The sequence below is a fragment of the Vulpes vulpes genome, chromosome 12, assembly GCF_048418805.1.
Source record: "Vulpes vulpes isolate BD-2025 chromosome 12, VulVul3, whole genome shotgun sequence".
NCBI lineage: Eukaryota > Metazoa > Chordata > Mammalia > Carnivora > Canidae > Vulpes > Vulpes vulpes.
Window position 1 is genome coordinate 163,659,140 of NC_132791.1, and position 16,771 is coordinate 163,675,910.

A 16,771-nucleotide genomic window follows, 5' to 3' on the forward strand; every position below is an offset into this window, starting at 1 on the left:
AGCTGAATGTTATGTTTGAACCACTCAATGTTCACATTAGTCTCATCCTAAGTAATCAGGCCACTGACCCAACTGTCAGTCCACATCAGTATCAAGCTCCATATGAAGAACAAAAGAAAATCTAATTAAAAGCCCAAGAAAAAATCCACTTTAATCAAAGCTGCAACCCAAAGGCCAAGGGACTTTACAGTAGGAAAAAATCCTAAAACACGAAAAACTTAGTAACAAGAAAAGAGATGTCAAAGAGGAAAAAGATGAGAAATTTTAAAGGACTAAAACCAAACTAATCAAAAATAACTTTCCAGGGTAGCCCGGGTGGCGCAGCGGTTTGGCGCCGCCTGCAGCCCAGGGCGTGATCCTGGAGACCCTGGATCAAGTCCCATGTCGGGCTCTCTGCATGGAGCCTGCTTCTCCCTCTGCCTATCTCTCTCTCTCTCTGCATCTCTATGAATAAATAAATAAAATCTTTAATAAATAAATAAATAAACTTTCCAAACAGAGGAAGCATAAAAAGATGGAGAAATAATGGAAAATGGGAGGGTTAAAGTGCAGAGAATCACAATTTTAAGGATATTTTACTAAGAAGAATAGGAAATTAAATGATTATGACTTTATAAAATCAAAAGAAAAAGATGATACATTTGATTCTATCAAAATCAACAGAAAACCATCTATACCATGAGCCTGGGTTGACATCTTTTCCCATGGGGAACAACCACACAGATGAGGGTCCTAGACTTGGCCAATAACAAGGGCCATTAGTCTACAGAGTCCCTGCACAGGAGCTCCCTATTAGATGGGAGCAAAACACATAAGACAAAAAAGGTTTAATTTAAAAAACTCAGTCTTACAAATTACCGGTATGCTTTTCTCCACACAAAAATATCTGTGTGAATTATAATCAGGAACACATACAGGCCAGAACATTACTGTTCTTAATGTGAAACAATGTAATCACCATATCAAAAACACACACATACACACATTAGTAGATGTTAAAAAGTCTCTGAAATAAAAAATGATCAGAGTAACTACAAAGGAGTTGAATCAACTATCTAAAAAAACTTACTAATTTTAAACACCATATTTTAAAAATCTTTTTACCTCAAAAGCTTTATTCATGTCAGAGTTCACGTTTTAAAATTTTTCAGAGAAACTCGAAAATTTGTACCACCTCCAACAGTTGGAAATCAGTTTCAACTATGAGTTATTTAAAAGAAATCACTCACAGCACCGAGATTCCAAAGCAGTTGTCATGCACAATTCCATGTCAGAACCCAACTAGCACGACTGCGCTCCTGGAAAGACGCCTACAGACTAGAAAAATAACAGCAAAAGTTGCATTTCCCATTTCATATTTTGAGCCTAATATGCTGATTAGTTTGGAAAGAAAGAGAAGACCTCAAGTTCAGCCTGACAGTTATTTACTACAAATAATGAAGCAATGGTTGGCACTCAATTTTAAAATAAATAACTAAAACCCACAGGGTATATACTTTAAAATGCATTTTTTTTCAAGATTTTATTTATTTATTCATGAGAGATACAGAGAGAGAGGCAGAGACACAGGTAGAGGGAGAAGCAGGCTCCTCCAGGGAGCCTGATGTGGGACGTGTTCCGGGGACTCCAGGGTTGCACCCTGAGCCAAAGGCAGACACTCAGCCACTGAGCCATCCAGGCGTTCCGGGTGTATACTTTAAAAGGGTAAACTTTATGGTATGAGTTAGATCTCAATAAAGGTTTTTGTTTGGTTGGTTGGTTGGTTGTTTTTTGTTGTTGTTGTTGTTTGGAGAAGAGGGAGAGGGAGGGGTAAAGAAAATCTGGAGCACCTGGATGGTTCAGTCAGTTATCTGCCTTCCGCTCAGGTCATGATCCCAGGATCCTGGGATCCAGCCACCCTGCTGAGCAGGGAGCCTACTTCTCCCTCTCCCACTCCCCTTGCTTGTGCTCTCTCACTCTGTCAAAGAAATAAAATAAGGAGGGAGGGGAAAGGAGGGGAGATCTTAAGCAGGCTCCACACCCACCATGGAACCAACTGCCAGTCTCAACCTCACACCCTGAGATCTCCACCTACGCCAAAATCAAGAGTCAGACTCTGAATCAACAGGGTTACCCAGGCACCCCAAGCCACTGTTTTTTTTTAAATAAATAAATGTTACTTAGAAAGTATTCCATATAATATAAACCACCCGGCTCTATTACTGAACATCCACAAAATGTGTATTTTAGGGGCACCTAGCTGGCTCAGTCGGAAGAGCACGGGGTCTTGAGTTCAAGCCCCACACTGGGTATAGAGATTACTTAAATATAAACTTTTTTTTAATGTGTATTCTAAATTTTGATATATAAAAAGATCATCGGAGACACCTGGATGGCTCAACGGTTGAGCGTCTGCCTTTGGCTCAGGGCATGATCCTGCAGTCCCAGGATCAAGTCCCACATTGGGCTTCCCTGCATGGAGCCTGCTTCTCCCTCTGCCTCCATTTCTGCCTCTCTCTGTGTGTCTCTCATGAATAAATAAAATATTTAAAGAAAAAAAAATTATCAACTTATGATCAAAGAAATGCAAATTAAAATGATATTGTATACTTTTCACCTATCAGGTTAACAAAGATTAAGAACTTTCATAATACCCAGGGTTGGTGAGAAAATAAAGACATTGAACCCTAAAGCACTCTTTGTGCACACTGGCATATCTGGGAGGGCAATTTACTAATAGCTTTCAAAATTAAAAATGTACAGAGGTGCCTGGGTGGCTCAGTCAGTTAAGCAGTTGCGTTCAGCTCAGGTCATGATCTCAGCATCTTGGGATCAAGGCCCACATCAGGCTCCCAGCTTAGTGGGAAATCTGTTTCTCCCTCTTCCTCTTCCCCTCCCCCCCGCCTGTATGTGTGCACATTCTCTCAAATAAATAATTTTTTAATTTTTTTAAAAATTAAAAATGTACATACCTGTGGATTCAGCAATTCCATTTCTAAGAATTTATACTACAGATATGCCTATACAGCTGTACAGGTACAAGAATTAAAAAAAAAAAAAAAACCCTGAACTAATTTAAGTGTCCATTCATGGGAAATTATACACCCACACAATACCCACTATGTTGTCAAAAAAAAAAAAAAAAAAGACCTGAGGTATTACTAGAGGTATTGACTTGAATATGTGGTTGTTGAGCAACTGGGTGGCTCAGTCAGTTAAGTGTCTGCCTTCGGATCAGATTATGCCAGGGTCCTGGGACGAGTCCCATATCCTCCAGCTCCCTGCTCAGTGGGAAGTCTGCTTCTCCTTCTCCCTCTGCCCCTCCCCCAGCTTTTGTTCTCTCTCACTCACTCTCAAATAAATAAATAAAATCTTAAAAAAAAAAAAAAAGTATGTGCTTGAAATTAAATAAAGAAGCAAAATTCACAATAGTATGTATAGTTATGTATACATGTGCTTATGTATGCATAGAAAATGTCTGAAAGAATATTGGGGGAACAAGTATTACTCTTTTTGAACTGTAGGAATGTGATTACAGTGAGCATATATTAAGTTTTATAACTACAATTTGTATTAAATTTGAATGAATCAGGCTCTCAAAGTCTTCCCCTGGTGTTAAATCTCCCCTTGTTATATGACCCCAACTGGTTTTTCCAAAGGTTCATGGTTCCAGGCAAACCAGTCTCTTCTTCCCTTGAGAAATCAGCCCAAAGTACTCCTCTCCAAAATACTCTTAAACTTGGTCTGAACAGCTACAAGCAACAGCTTCAAATATAAATTATTGCAGTTGAAAGAACTACATATGCCTGCATCTGCTACAGAACATTTTAAAAGAATTTTTTAAAAAAAGGAAATCAAAACGCATTTAATAATCCTCATCATAGAAGCAGCCAAAGTACTCCCCACTTCCCATCTTTCCAGTCTTGGTGCCTTTGCTCCATGCAATTTCCTGCCTGAAATCCTCTTAGCTACTTATCACATGTCCAAATCCTAACAATTCTTTAAAACACAGGTTAAATACCTCCTCCTACACCAAATCTTTCCTAATGCCCCCAGCCAAAGTTAATTCTCTTGAGGCTCTTTCCTCTATCAAGTACTCAACTGTGTACTGGTCTTTTTCCTATTGGTGAGAAAACTCATCAAGGGCACATATGTGTCTAGGCCCTGTGTATGCCTCATTTTATACATAAACTGATATTTCACTAAAGCATATAAGAAAATGGCAAGAGTCTAAAAATAAAAAGCACAGGTTTTTCCTATTTATTTTAATTAGATAATATTTATGTACCACAAACAGTAAGAGTATGAAAGGTGAGGATTCCTCTCTATCCCCCTCCCCAGTACCCTGGTATGCCTCCTTAAAAGGCAATCACTACGGGACACCTGGGTGGCTCAGTGGGTTTGAGCATTAGACTGGGTTTCAGCAGAAGTCATGATCTCTGGGTCATGAGATCCAGCCTCCTCTCCCCGCCCCCCTCCTTCTCTCTCTGAAATAAGTTATTAACATTTTTTTTTTTTAAGATTTTATTTATTTATTCACAAGAAACACACGGGGGGGGGGGGGGGGGGCAGAGACACAGGCAGAGGGAGAAGCAGGCCCCATGCAGGGAGCCCGAGGTGGGACTCGATCCGGAACTCCAGGATCAGGCCCTGGGCTAAAGGCGGCACTAAACACTGGTTTAGCCACCCAGGCTGCCCAAATTTTTTTTTTTTAAAGGCTATCACTAGCATCAGTTTCTTACACAGGGTTTCAAGTAGTCCTTAGATACAACTTTATGATGCATTCCCTAACTTTGGGTCTAAGGTGACAAAAATAATTTGTAAACAGCATTTAAAAGTAAATTTATTTATAACAATTACACAATTGCATACAGTGTACCTACATGCTGAGGCAAATAAAATATGACAACCAACAGATGAAAAGATAAACTATGTCCTCTGACTTGCAAAACTAAAGTCACCCTGAGCTCTGGGAGGAAAAATCACTGTTCACTATCAGAATAAATGCAGACTCTTTTCAAGCATACCATCAACCAAATTATTCAAAGTTTTTTTATAGTATAAAACCCACTTAAGAAAAAAAAAAAACCCCACTTAAGGACTCCATTAAGACTCCAAAATTCTCACTAAGCTACGAAAAAGGTGCTAAGTCATTACAAATAAAATATTTAAAAAGAATGTAGGGGCACCTGAGTGGCTCAGTGGTTGAGTGTCTGCCTTTGGCTCAGGGAGTGATCCTGGAGACCCAAGATCGAGTCTCACATCAGGCTTCTGCAGGGAGCCTGCTTCTCCCTCTGCCTGTGTCTCTGCTTCTCTCTCTGTGTGTCTCTCATGAATAAATAAAATCTTCAAAAAAATAAAAAATAAAATAAATAAATAAGAATGTAGAGATTTTGGAAAGCTAGATATCTTAAGAAATATTAGTAGAGTATTAATAAAGCATTTCTCAATATCATAACAAAGTGCACATTTTCTAATTTATAAATAGTAGGAATTAAATGTTTCTAAAAGGTCTTTAATCATAGTATATAAAAACTTAGAAAAAAAATAAAAACTTAGGAAATTTCAGTCATTATTCCTAAAGAATCACACGGGAAAAAAAATACATGGCAGATTATGCTATAAAGATCAGGATGTTCAAGTCAGAAGGAAGTCAGTTGTCTTATTAGAAAATTTACCTAGCAATAAAAATCTGAAGCCATCATTAGATCAAAAAAAGTTTAGTTTAAAATTCTATACTGAATACTAAACTCACTGTAATAGACAGTATTCTTTTAAGATTTTATTTTTAAGTAATCTCTACACCCAACATGGGGCTCAAACTCACAACTCCAAGATCAAGAGTCACATGCTCTACTGACCAAGCCAGCCAAGGACTCCAGAGGATGGTATTCTTAGAAAAAATACTGAAGGGCAAATTACCCAATGTGTTAATACCACGTTATCCCTTGGGATTTGAGGCACAGAGTGCCAGCTGTCTTGCAATATATGGATTTTTCCCTTCTTCCAAACTAGAGGAATCTCCAATTTCTTTTGACTATGCACACAGCCATCTCCAGGAAAGACTACATTTTCAGCTTCCCTTGCAGCTATCTGTGGCCTTGTGCTTTTGTTATAATTAAAGGGAAAGAGCAGAAGAGATGTGTGTAACTTCTGGAAAGATGGGGATGTACCCAGCTTTTACCCTTCCCACCTCCCCCCTGGTGAGAATGCAGAACTGACCACAAAAACTAGAGATGCTCTTTGACTAAAAGGAGAACTCTGGGACTTCTAGTGATCATGAAGTTACCATACTAGCTCAGAGCTGTCCATGGTTTACATGAAAGAAAGGAATCTTCTACCTTGGTCAAGCCATTGTTATTTTGGGTTTCTGCCACTCACTACTATACCTAATCCTACTTAAAACAAGGGAAACCTACAAAGAAAGAATACTATATGTATTTATAACATACTACTTCATTAAACAAATTCTAATACAAATTTTATACTTTCTAGGATTAAAATAAGAACTTTTTTGAGGGGCAGCCTGGATGGCTCAGCGGTTTAGCACCACCTTCAGCCAAGGGGGCAATCGTGGAGACCTAGGATCAAGTCCCACATTAGGCTCCCTGCATGGAGCCTGCTTCCCCCTCTGCCTGTGCCTCTGCCTCTCTCTCTGTGTCTCTCGTTAATAAATAAATAAAATCTTAAAAAAAAAAAAAGAAACACTTTTTTGAGGATTCAAAAAACAAGCACTGAAATGTCTTTCTATACTATATGTGAGATATAAAAATATCTTTATCAAGAATTTGTCCAAAAATAAGCTTCCTTAATATTCTTTGAGGTCAGGATATTAAGCCAGATCTCTTGCATTGTCAACCTCAGTAGACTATACAATAATATTATCCAATCATTCACTTAACAAATGAATACCTACTACATTCTTCACATGCTAGATGCAAAGGATGTAGAGGTGACAAAAGCAGATATGGCCTGTGCCCTCCTAGAGTTAACAGCAATATACCTGAGGTTGCAGAATATGAGGGCAACACTCCAAATGCCTCTCTTCTAGCTTCCAAGTTTATTATCCCCCTTTTGCTACCATGTTCTTGTTTCAGACTGAGTATAACATGATTAGGCTTCAACTCTGCTCTACTAACATAATCATATGTAATCATATTCCTCAAAGATTATACTCCCATTACCAAAATTAAAATCAGCACATTACCAAAATGCCATAGCAGCTATCATATCATTAATGGTGGACCACTTTTCCAAATGGCAAATCTCATTTTCACATAACATTTCTCCTTAATTTCATCTCAAAGAGTAACCTTATCCTTAAATTTAAAAAATACTTTGCAAAAAAAAAAAAAAAATACTTTGCAGTTTGCCCTAACTTCCAGGGAATGTCCTTAAAAAAAAAAAAAAAAAAAAAAAAGTCAGAATGTAGGGCTACTAGACAGATGGCCAATCATAGATGGCCAATCATGTTTAGTTATTCCTCACAGGCTAAACCAAGCTCACTACAGAGCAGAAGCTAGACCAACAAGATGCCTTGCACTCTCTCTTCATCCTTTGCCTTCTTGAACCCCTCTAAGAGGAGGGAATACTAATCTGATTGAGTCAGAGTCCAAAACACTGATTGGACTTGTTTATAAATTTGAAGACTAAAGCATATTAAATGGACACCTCAGTGGCTCAGCAGTTGAGCATCTGCCTTGGGCTCAGGGCATGATCCTGGGATCTGGAATCGAGTCCCACATCGGGCTCCCTGCATGGAGCCTGCTTCTCCCTCTATGTCTCTGCCCCTCTCTCTGTCTCTCATGAATAAATAAAAATAAATAAATGCAAATTAAATATAATACATATATATGAGGGTTTACTATCTTGTACTTGCTTATTTTACTCTCTTTGGGTCTTCTGTAAAGTAGCCAGCCTAAGAATAGTAAGATAGTGGGATTTAGGGACGACTGGGTAGCTCAGTGGTTGAGCATCTGCCTTGGGCTCAGGGTGTGATCCCACAGTCCCAGGACCAAGTCCCACATCGGGCTCCCTGCATGAAGCCTGCTTCTCCCTCTGCCTATGTCTCTGCCTCTCTGTGTGTGTCTGTCATGAATAAATAAAATAAAATCTAAAAAAAAAAAACAAAAAGATAGTGGGATTTAGGAGGAAGGGAGATCCCTTGCCTAGCTTGTAGGTTTAAGCAATATGCTACAACCCAGGATACTAGACAGCTCTGTTTTGGCCAAAAGCCAAACTAATAATAAAATAATACTTTGAACTTCCCACTTGCCATTGTTCTACTTATATAAATCTCCTTCAGGAACATCACAAAAGAAACTAAGCTATGACATTCTGATCATTTACTAATACCCCAAACCTTGCCATTACTCTATGGTCTGTGTCATTCACTTGGTATTTAACCATGTACAATTCTGTAGCATTTCCTATATCCAAGAAATAATAAAAGTTTTAGTTGGTAATTTAGAACTTATGTGAACCCTCAACAGTTGACCCACTGCTCCTATGTATCTCCTGGTTATTGAGTATTGCAGATAACAAAGAAAGCAAACAATGGAAAGTTAGAGCTCTAAGTAACAATCATAACAGTAAATAGTTTTTAAAAGCTAGTACTTATTGAACCCTTGCTATTTCCCAGATATATTTTAAGCATCTTATGTATATTAATTACTTTGGTCCGGACAATAAACTTGTTAGATGAGTACTATTATTATCTTCTACTTTACAGATGAGCAAACTAAGATCCAGAGGGGTTAAGAAAACTTGCCTAAAGTCACAGAGTTATTAAGCAGTAGACTGGGGATTGAGTCTAGAGCTCTTAACTACTTTGTTAAATAGTATGATGGTTAAGAGTGGACAAAAACTGGTAAATTTTGAGGTTCAGTACCCAAAAGCCATCCAAGGAGACAGAGGGCAACATGGATCAGGACCTCAGGAAAGAGATTAGGGTTCTATTTATAAACTTGCAGATTGGACACACCAGATAGAACAAGGTCACACTGGAAAACAGAGCTGAGGGAGAAGTTAATCAACAGAATCGGGATCCCGGGGTGGCTCAGCGGTTTGACATCTGCCTTCAGCCTAGGGCGTGATCCTGGAGTCCAGGGATCCAGTCCCACATCGGGCTCCCGGCATGGAACCTGCTTCTCCCTCTGCCTGTGTCTCTGCCTCTCTCTCTCTCTGTGTCTCTCATGAATAGATAAATAAAATCTTAAAAAAAAAAAAAAATCAACAGAATCATGAGAAACAGCAATATTTAAATACAAAGTATTTAAAGGGTTAAAAGTTGACATTTTTGGCCAAACTAATAATGCAGTAGGGTGGTATTTTTGTATGTTATATACACAAAACATATACTATATTACAAATCAAAATATGTAACAGATACACCTACTCTACAGGAACTAGAACGTAATTTCACTATAACGACTACAGGTTTATGGTAGCATCTCTGTTTTTATTGTACTGTTGGTCATAACTAAATTTTTCATGCTATATCTTTAGGCAAGAACACTACCTACAGAACTGTTCCTATGAGAGAAAATAACCCGCTTTAAGTTCTATCTTGGGGATCCCTGGGTGGCTCAGCAGTTTGGCCCATGCCTTTGCCTCAGGGCATGATCCTGGAGTCCCAGGATGGAGTCCCACATCAGGCTCCCTGCAGGGAGCCTGCTTCTCCTTCTGCCTATATCTCTGCCCGCCCCCTCTCTCTCCATCTCTCATGAATAAATAAATAAAATCGTAAAAAAAAAAAAATCTATCTTCAGGAATTTTTTCCAGGGTATAAATCTGTGAAAATAAAAATGGCCTAAACACATGACCACCTTTCAATGATTTTAAGATGCCCAATGTTTACATTTGTAAAGCACTGGAACTTTACAATTTACAGACAGGTCTCACACGGTTTAATTGTTAGCATTTTTTTTCATTCTTAGCAGCACATAAAATGATGGTACATCTTACTACTGACCACATCTTAGATACAATGAAATGTGTCTTTCAGAATACATTTAATTCCACATATAAACATATATACTGGTGTAATTAAAGGAAAACTTTCTGATTTCATGAGGTTTATGGATCTAATGGAAAGGACATGATTTAACATTAAGTTATAAGAGCAAGTAATAAACATTAACACAAGATATGAATATCTTTTCGCCATTTTTCAATGCTGCCATAATGGTGCACATGAATGTCTTGGCTGATGCTCTCAAGAGCATCACCAGTGCTGAAAAGAGAACAAATGCCAAGTTCTTATTAGGCCATTCTCCAAAGTCGTTGTCCGGTTTCTGTGATGATGAAGCATGGTTACATTACTGAATTTGAAATCACTGATGTTCATGGAGCTGGGAAAATCGCTGTGAACCTCATGGGCAGTTTAAACACATGTGGAGTGATCAGCCCCAGATCTGATGTGCAACTCAAAGATCTAAAAAATGGCATAATAACCTACTCCTATCCCACTAGTTTGGTTTCATTGTACTAACAACCTCAGCTGGCATCATGGACCATGAAGAAGCAAGACAAAATACACAGGAGCAAAAATCCTGGGATTCTTTTTCTCAGAATGTAATACATATATGCAAATAGAATGCCTCAATGAACACCCCCCCCCCACCAAAAAAAGTGTTATTAAAGTAAGTGGACCTGAAGAAAAGAGAAAAGGTACTTAGTTGGTAGGAACTCAGAATGGCCAAGTCAAAAAAACAACAACAAAAAAACAACCTAAGGCAAGTATCTTAACTGATGAAATTAAATCTGGCATGCCTAAGTGGCGCAGTCGGCTAAGCATTCAACTCTTGATTTCAGTTCAGGTCATGATCTCAGGGTCCTAGGATCTAGCCCTGCATCAGGCTCCACACTCAGCAGGGAATCTACTCAGAGATTTATCTTCCTCTCCCTCTTCCCCTCCCTCTCTGTCTCTTCCAAGAAAAAGGAAGAGATTAAATCTGTTCTAAGAACAATAGAAAGAAGGTAGAGAATAAATGATACCTGAACAAGGGTGGAAGGAGATGAGTAACATGAGGTCATGGTCACACTACTCTCCTCTAAGAACAGCAACTACTCTCTAGTCAAAGTAAAGCACTGCTTGAGGATAACTAATCAAAAGGGAAAACATTTTTAAGTCTTCTTTATTTTTCTCCTTTGAATCCCTCTAGTGGTTTTATTTTATTTTTTTAAGCTCTTATTTACTTATTCACGAGATACAGAAAGAGAGAGAGAGAGACATAGGCAGAGAGAGAAGCAGGGTCCCCACGGGGAGCCCAATTCAGAACTTGATCCCAGGACCCCAGGATTACAACCTGAGCCGGAGGCAGATGCTCACCCTCTGAGCTACTCAGGTGCCCCCTCTAGTGGTTTTAAAATAAATCTACAAACCTTTAATACTCCTCTCTTCAAGAGGTGGAGCTTAATTCCCTTCCCTTTACACATGGGCTGGACTTAATGACTTGTTTTAAAGAAATACAATATGATAGAGGTGATGGTGTGTAACTCCTGAGACTAGGTCAGAAAAGGCATTGAGGGAGCAATGCCTGAGGGGCTCAGTCAGTTGAGCATCTAACTCTTGATCTCAGCTCTGGTCACAATCTCAGGGTCGTGGAATCAAGCCCTATTACCACATTGGGCTCTGTGCAGGGAATCTGCTTGGGATTCCCTCTGCCTCTTCTCTGAAATCACTCACACACTTGCTTGCTTTCTCTCTCGCTCAAAAATAAATAAATAATTTTTTAAAAAATAAAAAAAAAAGGAAAAAGGAAGAAAAGGCATTGAAGACTCCTCGTTGCTTCTTTCTCACTCTCCTTCTGATCACTCCTCCTGGGGAAAACCAAACACCACATCATGAGGTCACTCAGGTAACCACACAGACAGCAACTGAGGCTTCTTCCTACAGAGGCCTTCTGCCCAAAGTCAACTGAGTAAGCCATGTGGAAGTAGAGCTTCCAGCCCCAGTCAAACCTTCAGATGACTGCACCCCAGCTGGTATCTTGATTGCAACCTCAAGAGAGATCTGAAGCTAGAACCAGTGAATCTGAGCCACTCCCAAGTGAATGACCTTAGAAACTATAAGATAATAAATATTTACTGTGCTGTCACCAAGTCTTGAGGTAATTTTTTTATACAGCAATACATAACTAATTAGGCAACCCCGGGATCCCTGGGTGGCGCAGCGGTTTGGCGCCTGCCTTTGGCCCAGGGCGCGATCCTGGAGACCTGGGATCGAATCCCACATCGGGCTCCCGGTGCATGGAGCCTGCTTCTCCCTCTGCCTATGTCTCTGCCTCTCTCTCTCTCTCTCTCTCTCTCTCTCTCTCTGTGACTATCATAAATAAATAAATTTTAAAAAAGAAAAAAAAGAATACAAAGTCTTTAAAATAATAATAATAATTAGACAACCCCATGGCACTTTGTGTCTCTAAAGCACTTATGTTTATCTTCTAACAGTTATGTGTACAAAGATAGCCAGTATAGTCATTTCCGGAAAGCTGTTCTCTTCATGTTTATATATCTACAAGGCTAACCTCCATGAACTATACAATCAAGGACTTGAGGTAGCTTTTTTTTTTTTTTTAATATTTGTTCATTCTTGCCAGTGCTTATTATACACTGCAGATATCAAAAATGAGGTGATTGGGCAGCCTGAGTGGCTCAGGGGTTTAGCGCCGCCTTCAGCCCAGGGCATGATCCTGGAGACCCAGGATCAAGTACCACGTCAGGCTCCCTGCATGGAGCCTGCTTCTCCCTCTGCCTGTGTCTCTGCCCCCCTCTCTCTCTCTCTGTCTCTCATGAATAAATAAATAAAATATAAAAAAAAAAAATGAGGTGATTATATCCTGAATAAGGGCACAGCTAGTGGAGTGGGGTAAAAAAGAAAATACTGATTTGACTGATCTGATTTAAAGATGGAATGAGGGATTATAGATATAAAAATAAAAAATAACTCTAGAATGGGGCCCCTGGCTAGATCAGAGAGTAGAGCATGGGACTGCTGATCTCGGGGTCATGAGTCTGAGCTCCACATTGGTGGAGAGATTACTTAAAATATACACATACACAGCCTCCAGAAGGAGGAAAAGGTAGTCATTTTGTATCCCTGGAAGTACATTAATTTTACATGTGTTTCCTCAAATTTTACATGTGTTTCCTCAAATTCTATAGTTCTTATGGGAACTACAGAATATTAGTTCCCATAAAAAGGCCACACATAGGGACGCCTGAGTGGCTCAGTGGTTGAGCATCTGCCTTCAGCTCAGGTCGTGATCCCAGAAATCCAGGATCGAGTCCCACAACGGGCTCCTTGCATGGAGACTGCTTCTCCTTCTGCCTGTGTCTCTGCCTCTCTCTGTGTGTCTCTCATGAATAAATAAAATCTTTAAAAAAAAAAAAAAAGAAGGTCACACATACTCTTTGGGGAAGAAAAAAAATAACAAATGAAACAAATAGACAAACAATAAAAAAAAAAAAGCCCTCTGTAAAGTACAGGATATTTCTGAGCCTTTAAGGTATTAATAAGCATTACAAATTTACTTGAGGGTGAGGAGAAGGGATAATTGGGTGATGGGCATTAAGAAGGGCACTTGATATAACGAGCACTAGGTGTTATATGCAAATGATGAATCATTAAACTCTATCCCTGAAACTAATAATACAGTATATTCTAACTAAAGTGAATTTAAATAAAGGATAAAAAACAATAACAATAAAAATAAATTTACCTGAACTCAAAACACCTGAAATATTTGTGGTATATTAGTATGCCGTGAATAAAGTTTGGGAAACAAGGACTTGGGTAGGCAGGAAGGTAGACCACGTAGGTGGGTAAATTCCCAGGAAAAACACAACAAGACAGATGTAATAATATGATCTCATCTAGAAAAGAAATCTTAACTGACTACCATTTATGACAATGTAGTTTCTTAAAGCAAAATAAACTGTTGGATAAGCTATCAAAAGCAACAACAACAACAACAACAACAAAAAAAAAAAAAAAAAAAAGCAACAACAGCCATACCAGATGTCAGGAAAAATAAAGATTAAAAAAAACATGATAGGATATAACAGTAGAAAAAAATTACCTCCCACAGACTGTCTCAGAATGCCTCTCGAACCCATGTCTCCTACTATGTACCTCAACAGTTACGCACCCTGCCAGGTGAGCACCCTGCCATCTCGGAAGTAGCTGAAGAAGTGGTCTGGCTCCAAACCCTTAACAACAGTCCTATCAGATCTTCTCTTGGGAAACGTTAATTAAATATATAATTAGTCATTAGTAGTGGAAGCGGAAGCAGAAGCAGAGGCATAAAGACACAAAGAAACAGGAGATAAAACAGCTGAGTGAATAGCAGAGGATTAGGTAGGCCAGCCCTAGCTATCTAGTGTCTTGTGCAGAACAATACTTTCCTTCAGTAAAAAAAATTTAAGTTAGGGATGCCTGGGTGGCTCAGTGGTTGAGCGCCTCCCTCCATGGCATGATCCTGGAGTCCCGGGATCGGGATCAAGTCCCACATCAGGCTCCCTACATGGAGCCTGCTTCTCCTTCTGCATGTCTCTGCATCTCTCATGAATAAATAAATAAAATCTTAAAAAAAAAATCAACTTAGTATTTTACTAACTAATCTGAAGAACTTTACATGGTGATCCAACCAGAAAGAACAGGACCACAAACTGATGATACCCCTTCAGTCACTTCAGTGACCCACAGAGAAAGGAAGGAGAGGAGAGGGAAAGAGGAATGAAGGGCAGGGGGACACTAGCACTGGGTTTAATAAGGGTCATCCAGTTTAAATTCACGTCAATAATGTCTTCAAATACCAAACATCTTTTTAACAGTGGCCAGAGTCTTTGCTTCTCATTGGAAGTCAAGCAAAATTGTTGTAGCATGGCTACATCTCCTCAGTACAGCCAGTACAGCCACAGTACAGGTTCTGCCTAGGGAAGGAAAGGTTTCCAGAGCCTCCCCAGGCAGCTGCTCATGTATGAGACACATGCCCACATTCTCACCTGCTCACAATCCTCCCCTCAAACTTAATTCACCCCACATACATTAAATGCCACCACTAGTCCTCTTATCCTGCTCCCCATGCCCAAAAGTAAGGCGGTAGGAATCAGGCCTCTGGGACCTGGCCAACATGTATAGGTGTCAATGAATGTGTACATGCATGCTCTGTTGAGAATGTGTGTGGCCATGTGTGCTAGAATGGGTTTTTGTATGACAGGCTCTCCCCTGCTGCTCCAAGACTCTGTCTACAGATGCTGCATGGTCAGGCTTAGTCCAGGCCCACAATGTAAATAAATACTGTACCCTTTAGAGTGGTGTCCTTATGCTATACACAGCCTGCACAACCATACATAGCCCTGGCACTAGGGTATGTCTCAACAAACTCTTCCCGCTGAGGAGGCGATAGGTAATCTGGTTATTAAAGCTGGGCAGGATCTTTATCCCAAACAGTATTCCAGCATCCATGAGGCCAATCAGAACCTGGGGTTCTTGTTCTTTCTGTGAGGCCTGACTCTCCAGGCTTTCATTTCTGTTCCTCTTTTCTCCAATATGTGAAATGACTTGGAAGACTTTCTATTCTTGCAACCAAATAAGCCTAACCAAACCTTTGCAAATCACATGTACAACTAGTTTTAAATTAGGGCATGGCCAGGAGCTTCAACTTCTGATGCAAAAGCCCAAGACAAATAGGCTGTGAGGATTCCTCAAATACCAAGTGGTCTATGAATTAGAGATCATATCATTTTGTAACATAACCATATAAGGAAGTATTTCACAATTAAACATATTGCTTATGGTTGCTGATACAATGGCAAATTTTACTAAGTGAAAATAATTTTACGCTGACACAAACAGGTCACTTTACAAAAAACTGTTTATATTAGCACCCCTATCTGACCTAGTTACCTAATATACAGACGCATGGTATATCTTACATCACTTGGCACACCAACAAGTTAATCATACAAATCACAATTCCAAGCAAAACCTCATTCTGGTAAATATATTAAGTATTTGAGCATGTTTGAGTAATTTGTGGTCAAATGTTCATTAGAATGGCTTAAGCAATCTTAACTATTTTCTAACACATAAATGCTCATTCTTTTCATTGTTTTAAAAAATATTAGAACTGTTAGACAAGAAACCAAGCACAAGCCAACAGGCTCACCAAAATCACACTAACAGAACAAGCAAAGCTACAAATCTGGAATAACTACTAAGATACTACTAATAATTAACAATCACATAAACATGATTCAAGAGGAGTTCCTAGTTGTTGAAAAATTCTATGATCAGCTACAGCACAGTGTTATCAGAAAGTGATTATGTAAAACAATAGTGTATTGTTTCAGAGTGTGTGTGTCTGTGTGTATGTAATGAAGTTCACAGCTATGTTACACTAATGACTCTAAACATCTGAATTTTCTGCCATCTTAACCTTTAAATCAACTGCAAAAGAAGCTGCCAAAAGCAGTTAGTTGGAAAGCACAGAATTCCCAGAAGAACTCACTATATACAACTTATTTTACTACTTAAATGTTTTTTTGATTACTGGGATTTGAACAAGATGTTAAAGATTCAAAACTAACTTTAACAGTAATGGGTGCTTACTAAATCCATAATATTATTCAACATACACTGGTTTTAGAAAGGCATAGGTCATATTCATATGTGCGTGTGTGTTTTTACAGAACCTGGCATATTTTTTGTTCAAAAGTACATGTTAATTGTTGCAGGACCTGGCAGTGGTTACTGTCCTTTTTAATAATGTTTTGACTGACCACTAAG

At 39.1% G+C, this 16,771-nt stretch overlaps 1 protein-coding gene across 6 annotated transcripts in view; it reads right to left on the reverse strand.

The window, feature by feature from the left end:
• Positions 1-16,771, reverse strand: part of RERE (arginine-glutamic acid dipeptide repeats) — a 403,339-nt gene that overhangs the window by 382,513 nt on the left and 4,055 nt on the right. The gene's annotated exons all lie outside the window — the stretch shown is intronic.